Raw genomic sequence first — 7,890 nt, 5'->3', positions numbered from 1 at the left:
TTCTAAGACTTGAAGTAATTGATATATGAACACCAAACCATGTGATCTCATATGCGGTATTGTTTATTAGCCAGCCTCCGCATTAGGAAGACACATTGAACAATGGCAAATGACAACACTGGCAACAATGACAACACAATAGGACTGACATCTTACATAACAGCAGACTGGACATTAGACACATTAGACAATATACATGTCTACAGTCAACAAAATAATGACAACAGTAACATGTTAACTTTAACTCAACAATTACAACACTAACATGTTAACTTCAACTCAAGGACAACAATGAATAGAGGACAACAGGGGACACGCCTAGTAATTGGCTATTCTGACCCAGGGGAGTCAATAAGGAGACACAAGGACACAACACACACAGATTAAAATCAATTGTCTTCACATGAGTTACCCATGGTCTTCGACACACTCCTCTCCTTAGGTGCGGTGTTGTTGTCCAAGCCGGCGTGCTTGACCACGCATGTGAAAAGCACATTTCTCTTCCACTTATCCTTGGTGGTGGTGAAGACGCTGGTGACGGAGTAGTTGCCTTCCGGGGTTGTCTGATGAGGGCTGGTGACACTCTCCTGGTAATCACCGCTGTCCACCTGCCACATGATGTAGACGTCACATAGAGATGGGCTGACCACCAGACACACCAGAGTCACATTCCCCTCCTTCTTTGTGTCTTCCTCCGGGAGAACGTGGATGGACATTGAAGGGACTTCACCTGCAAGAGGATTGATTTGAAGGAGAAACGTTACACTCATGTACATGGAGGTACATGTGAACACCAGTATGTGAATATCAGTTTAAAATGATCCTAGTGGTCCTTAACCCTGGATCTGGAGCAACACAGGGGTGTGCAGGTTTCTGTTCTAGTCCAGCACTCACACACCTGATTCAACTAAACAATAGTGATGATTAGTTAATGATTAGTTGATTTGCTGACTCAGGTGTGTTAGCGCTGGGCTGGAGCAAAAGTCTGCACATCCTGTGCCTCCCTCTCCAGAACCTGGAGTATGTGACCACTTATCACAACCACATTGAGATGTCTCAGTGACCTACTTCCTTTGGTGAAGCTGAGGTCCTGAATGACCGGTGTGACTTTGCCACTCTTCTTGGCAGAACACTGGACTTTGTTCCCATTGGTCCACTCTGTCTGGTCTATGGTCAGAGTACTGACCCTGATGTTCAGGTTGCCCTTTGATTCAATATCTTTCAGATCGATGCCATCCATCTTGGCCTGTCCATTGATCTGCCAGGTGATATTGGTACCAGACACTGTGTCCTGTCTGTACCAGTGATGACACATTCCAGCACTGCTTGGTTGTCCAAGAACACCTCTTTCACACGTGGTGGGTTCAGAGTCACCATCAGTGGTTCTGAAAGGGGAGAGCAGCAGTGTGAAAGCAGGACATGTTTCTGATGAGGAACTACACTAAATAATAGATATACTGTATGTGAGCATGACATCAACTGTAGTACAGTCTACTCCTATGTACAGACCTGTTTTGGAGATTGTCTTGATGGTGGTTTGTCCCTGGTGCTGCACCACACAGCTGTCCTTGACCTTGTTGTTCCAGTCAGGGTTGATGACCTACAGCAGACTACTGGTTGAGAAGAGACCTGACAGCTGTTTGCCTATAGTAGGGGTCAGGCCCTGCACCTCTGTGTCATTCTTCTTCCAGGTGACAGTGACTTTCTCGGAGGCAAAATCTTCAATCATGCACATTAGGTACTGGGTTGTGTCAATGGGCACCGACTGCAAAGTGTGGTGGCTAATTTCTGCATTACCAAATGAGGAGAGTTACAAACTTCACACACCAGTCAGAGTTATACTTAAAACTACATCTTTAATAATTAAAATGCTTTTGCAAAAGCACTTTGACTTTCAATGAACCATTGAAAAGTGACTACACAAAAGTACAAAGATCTTTTATAGCCAAGATACACCCCTCTCAACGTACATGACGAACCACAGATACATAGAATGGTCACAAGGTTAAGTTTTGTATGAAAGATTTCTATAAAACATAGCAGACAGCAACTTCTGTATTAACAGTTTTCATTGTGTAGACCAGTGTCTGGTCCTCCTACCCCAAACTGGAACCGTCTCTCCCTGGTACGGTATAGAACAGAACCATTAGCTCATCCAATGGCATATATCAATTGTCAACTCTAGATACTCCCATCTCAAGCAAACCCCCTCTTGACCCCACTCCTGGACAAGCTCACTGAGGGGAGTGAGCCTCTAGGTTATACACTATCCCAGGATAAGTGCAAGATCTAAGAGAGGACACACACATACATGGTTCCAGACACTGCCATACACCTCCCCACAAAATGGAAAAGGAGTGAGTGACTTGCGCACAGACATTGTGGAGACAAGTAATTGGTTCCCCATTAACCTCTTACATCTAGACGTTCCGCTAGCGAACACCTGCTCAATATCCAATGATAGGCGTGGCGCGAATTACAAATTCCTCAAAAATACAAAAACTTCAATTATTCAAACATATGACTATTTCACAGAATTTTAAAGACAAGACTCTCCTTTATCTAACCACACTGTCCGATTTCAAAAAGGCTTTACAGCGAAAGCAAAACATTAGATTATGTCAGCAGAGTACCAAGCCAGAAATAATCAGACAACCATTTTTCAAGCTAGCATATAATGTCACAAAAAACCCAGAAGACAGCTAAATGCAGCACTAACCTTTGATGATCTTCATCAGATGACACACCTAGGACATTATGTTTATACAATACATGCATGTTTTGTTCAATCAAGTTCATATTTATATCAAAAACCAGCTTTTAACATTAGCATGTAACATTCAGAGCTAGCAAACTTCCGGGAATTCGCTAACATTTTACTAAATTACTCACGATAAACGTTCACAAAAAGCATAACAATTATTTTAAGAATTATAGATACAGAACTCCTTTGTGCAATCGAGGTGTCCGATTTTAAAATAGCTTTTCGGTGAAAGCACATTTTGCAATATTCTGAGTACATATCCCAGCCATCACGGCTGGCTATTTAGACACCCACCAAGTTTAGCCCTGACCAAACTCCGATTTACTATTACAAAAGTTTGATTACCTTTGGTGTTCTTCATCAGAATGCACTCCCAGGACTGTTACTTCAATAACAAATGTTGGTTTGGTCCAAAAGAATCCATCGTTATATCCAAATAGCGGCGTTTTGTTCGTGCGTTCAAGACACTATCCGAAGTGTAAATAAGGGTCACGAGCATGGCGCAATTCGTGACAAAAAAATATTGAAATATTCCATTACCGTACTTTGAAGCATGTCATCCGCTGTTTAAAATCCATTTTTATGCCATTTTCCTCGTAAAAAGCGATAATATTCCGACCGGGAATCTGCGTTTAGGTAAACAGACGAAGAAAACAAAGCATGAGGTCGACGCAGGCACGAGCCTGAGTCTCACAGTACTGTAACCAGCCACTACCCAAACGCGCTACTTTTTTTTCAGCCAGAGCCTGCAAAGCCACGATTCAGCTTTTTGCCGCCTTCTGAGAGCCCATGGGAGCCGTGAAAGTGTCACGTAACAGCAGAGATCCTCTGTAATGGATAGAAGATAATCAACAAGGCCAAGAAATGGTCAGACAGGGTACTTCCTGCATGGAATCTTCTCAGGTTTTGGCCTGCCATATGAGTTCTGTTATACTCACAGACACCATTCAAACAGTTTTAGAAACTTTGGAGTGTTTTCTATCCAAAGCCAATAATTATATGCATATTCTAGTTACTGGGCAGGAGAACTAGTAACCTTAAATCGGGTACGTTTTTATCCAGCCGTGTCAATACTGCCCCCTAGCCCTAACAGGTTAAAGGCACAGTCAACTTAGTGTATGTACATTTCTGACCCACTGGAATTGTGACACAGCGAATTATAAGTGAAATAATCTGTCTGTAAACAAATGTTGAAAAAAATTACTTGTGTCATGAACAAAGTAGATGTCCTAACCGACTTGCCAAAATTATAGTTAACAAGAAATGTATGGAGTGGTTGAAAAACGAGTTTTAATGACTCCAACCTAAGTGTATGTAAACTTCCGACTTCAACTGTATATTATGTTTCTCCCCAATCTCTCCAATGTTTCGTGTCCTGTATTCAAAGATACCAAAATCCCCCACTTACATGGCAGGAAGGCCAGGAGGAGGAGAGATGTAAGAAACATGTTTCTCTGTTGTATGGCAGACAGTGTCTGTCTGGTTACTAACAAACAGGGTGGTTGCAGTGATTAAGGTTGTTTCAGAACAGGGCAATGATATAGCAGAAGGAGGAGGGTTATTTTCATACTATCTATCCTACAAAGACATGTGTCTGACACATCATTGGATGGATTCTGTCTGCATAATGTACTCATAATATGAACATACATACATACATACATACATACATACATACATACATACATACATACGTACATACTGTGCCTTCAGAAATTAGTCACACACATTTACTTTTTCCACATTTGGTTGTGTCTGAATTTAAACAATTTTGAATATAAACTATTTTAAATATTGAGATGTTGTGTCACTGACCTACACACAATAACCCATAATGTCAAAATGGAAAAATGTTTTTGAAATGGTGTACAAATTAATAAAAAATTTAAACTGGAAATGTCTTCAGTCAATAAGTATACAACCACTTTGTTATATCGTTCCTAAATAAGTTCAGGAGTAAAAATTTGCTCACTTTGTGTAATAGTGTTTAGCATGTTTTTTAAAATCAAATCAAATCAAATGTATTTATATAGCCCTTCTTACATCAGCTGATATCACAAAGTGCTGTACAGAAACCCAGCCTAAAACCCGAAACAGCAAGCAATGCAGGTGTAGAAGCACGGTGGCTAGGAAAAACTCCCTAGAAAGGCCAAAACCTAAGTAGAAACCTAGAGAGGAACCAGGCTATGAGGGGTGGCCAGTCCTCTTCTGGCTGTGCCGGGTGGAGATTATAACAGCACATGGCCTAGATGTTCAAATGTTCATAAATGACCAGCATTGTCAAATAATAATAATCATAGTAGTTGTCGAGGGTGCAACAAGTCAGTAACACAAGTGTCAGTTGGCTTTTTCATAGCAGATCTTTGAGAGTATCTCTACCGCTCCTGTTAAATTTCACTGCTATGGGGATGACACACAGCTGTACATTTCAATGAAACATGGTAAAGCCCCAAAATTGCCCTCGCTAGAAGCCTGTGTCTCAGACATAAGGAAGTGGATGGCTGCAAATGTTCTACTTTTAAACTCGGACAAAACAGAGATGCTTGTTCTAGGTCCCAAGAAACAAAGAGATCTTCTGTTGAATCTGACAATTAATCTGGATGGTTGTACAGTCGTCTCAAATAAAACTGTGAAGGACCTCGGTGTTACTCTGGACCCTGATCTCTCTTTTGAAGAACATATCAAGACTGTTTCAAGGACAGCTTTTTTCCATCTACGTAACATTGCAAAAATCAGAAACTTTCTGTCCAAAAATGACGCAGAAAAATTAATCCATGCCTTTGTTACTTCTAGGTTGGACTACTGCAATACTCTACATTCCGGCTACCCCGGATAAAGCACTAAATAAACTTCAGTTAGTGCTAAATACGGCTGCTAGAATCCTGACTAGAACCCCAAAATTTGATCATATTACTCTAGTGCTAGCCACTGTCATGACGTTGGCCTCTTTTGGTACAGGGAGGACAGTTGACCCCCTCCCTTTTGCACCACCACACCCAACCTACCTTTCCCCCAATCCACCCGGTGTGTAAAGGGTTGTAAAAACTCTAAAATTCCAGGAGAGTCTCTGGCCACATGGCCCATAGAGAGACAAAGGGAAATTCTTCCAACTCATAGAATTGGAGAACAGAGCGACATGTGTGTGCTGGAGAAGGTATGGAAGATTGGTGAAGAATCCAGCTACGAACTGATCCGCTTGGTACAATTCTGTGATACTCAGAAGAGACAATATAGCCATATTACCTTAAAACTGTTTATATAATAGCATCAGCTAGAGACTTGCAACATAATGGTTGTATAGAATGTATTAATAAGGATAAAGCTTTTATAATACACATGAGATGCTATTGTACTGATGTTAATGTGATAGAATTGTATTTCTGTAACCAAGTCTAGCTCAGTCATAGGCACGCCCCAGGGACACATACAGGACCAGGCGTCATTTGACAAGCCTGTTCGATGGGCACTATAAAACACCCCTGATTTACATTTCACCAGACCAGGCCTCCACTCCATTGCGGAGTTGGCCCATAGGTTTGACCATCCAAGTACTCTACTGAAAGTGAACTATACCACGTGGTTAACTTTTAGACTATCGAGACCGACAGAATAAGAACAAGTCTTTGATATTAATTATTAGTCTGCAGCTAAGTAAATTATATCATCGAACGCGAAGACCAACGAAACATCCATTCTATGACGACATTAATGAATGTCGCTCTGAAAGATCCATTCTAACCGAGAGAGAGAAAGAACGCGCACAAAACTCCCCAACAGAACAGAACTCTCGAACAACGATCACGACGACACATGAGCGTAAATATATATTGATTGCAATTGTTCCCGAATGAGTGAGCCTTCAATTGTCAATTGTTAATCTTAACCTGTTAGGGCTAGGGGGCAGCATTGACACGGCTGGATAAAAAAATACCCGATTTAATCTGGTTACCTCCTACTCAGTAACTAGAATATGCATATACTTATTACATATGGATAGAAAACACCTAAATTTTCTAAAACTGTTTGAATGGTGTCTGTGAGTATAACAGAACTCATATGGCAGGTCAAAACCTGAGACATTCCTTCTACAGGAAGTGGATACCTGATGTGTTGTATTGACTTTAAACCTATCCCATTGAAAAACACAGGGGTTTCTTAGGAATATTTTAACACTTCCTATTGCTTCCACTAGATGTCACCAGCCTTTACAAAGTGTTTTGAGTCTTCTGGAGGGAGCCCACTGAACAAGAGCCATGGAACGATGATGTCCTTATTGTGACACTGCTGGGCGCGAAGTTCATGTTGGGTACCTCGTTCCAATACGTTATAAAAGAGTATGCATTCGTCCACCTTGAATATGCCATTATTCATAGTTCTGGCTAAAAAGGCCCTAATGATTTATGCTATACAACGTTTGACATGTTTGAACGAACGGAAATATATTTTTTCCCCTCGCTCATGACGAGAAGTCCGCTGGCTTTACATCATGTGCTAACGACGGAGATTTTCGGACATAAATTATGAGCTTTTGAACAAAAACTACATTCGTTATGGACCTGTGATACCCTGAAGCTACATCTAATTAGCAGAATCAAAGGTAATGGATTATTTACATAGTATTTTCGATTTTAGATCTCCCAACATGACGCCTAGTCTGTATCGCAACGCGTATTTTTCTGGGCGCAGTGCTCAGATTATTGCAAAGTGTGATTTCCCAGTAAGGTTATTTTTAAATCTGGCAAGTTGATTGTGTCTAAGAGATGTAAATCTATAATTCCTTAAATGACAATATAATATTTTACCAATGTTTTCTAATTCTTAATTATCAATTTCTGGACGCTGACTTGACTGCCGTTATTGAGGAAACGATTTCCTCAACATCAATGCCATAGTAAAACGCTGTTTTTGTATATAAATATGAACTTGATAGAACCAAAATTTTCATGCATTGTTCAACATAATGTCCTTGTCATCTGATGGAGATTGTAAAAGGTTATTGCATCATTTTAGCTGGTTTTATGGTTTTGGTGACCTTGTTCTGGACTTGACAAAACATTACACAACTCTTGTAAATGTACTGTCCTAACATACTTTAAATTTATGCTTTCGCCAAAACCTTTTGAAAT

At 40.6% G+C, this 7,890-nt stretch overlaps 1 pseudogene; it reads right to left on the bottom strand.

Annotated features, from left to right (window-relative positions):
- Nucleotides 1-389: 389 nt before the first annotated feature.
- On the bottom strand, nt 390-1,788 carry LOC106601704 (Ig mu chain C region-like; annotated as a pseudogene).
- Between the last annotated feature and the right edge of the window lie 6,102 nt (nt 1,789-7,890).

The sequence above is a fragment of the Salmo salar genome, unplaced genomic scaffold (assembly GCF_905237065.1).
Source record: "Salmo salar unplaced genomic scaffold, Ssal_v3.1, whole genome shotgun sequence".
NCBI classification, from domain to species: Eukaryota; Metazoa; Chordata; class Actinopteri; order Salmoniformes; family Salmonidae; genus Salmo; species Salmo salar.
The sequence above is the reverse complement of the archived record's forward strand: the minus strand, read 5'-3'. Positions and strand labels throughout refer to the sequence as shown.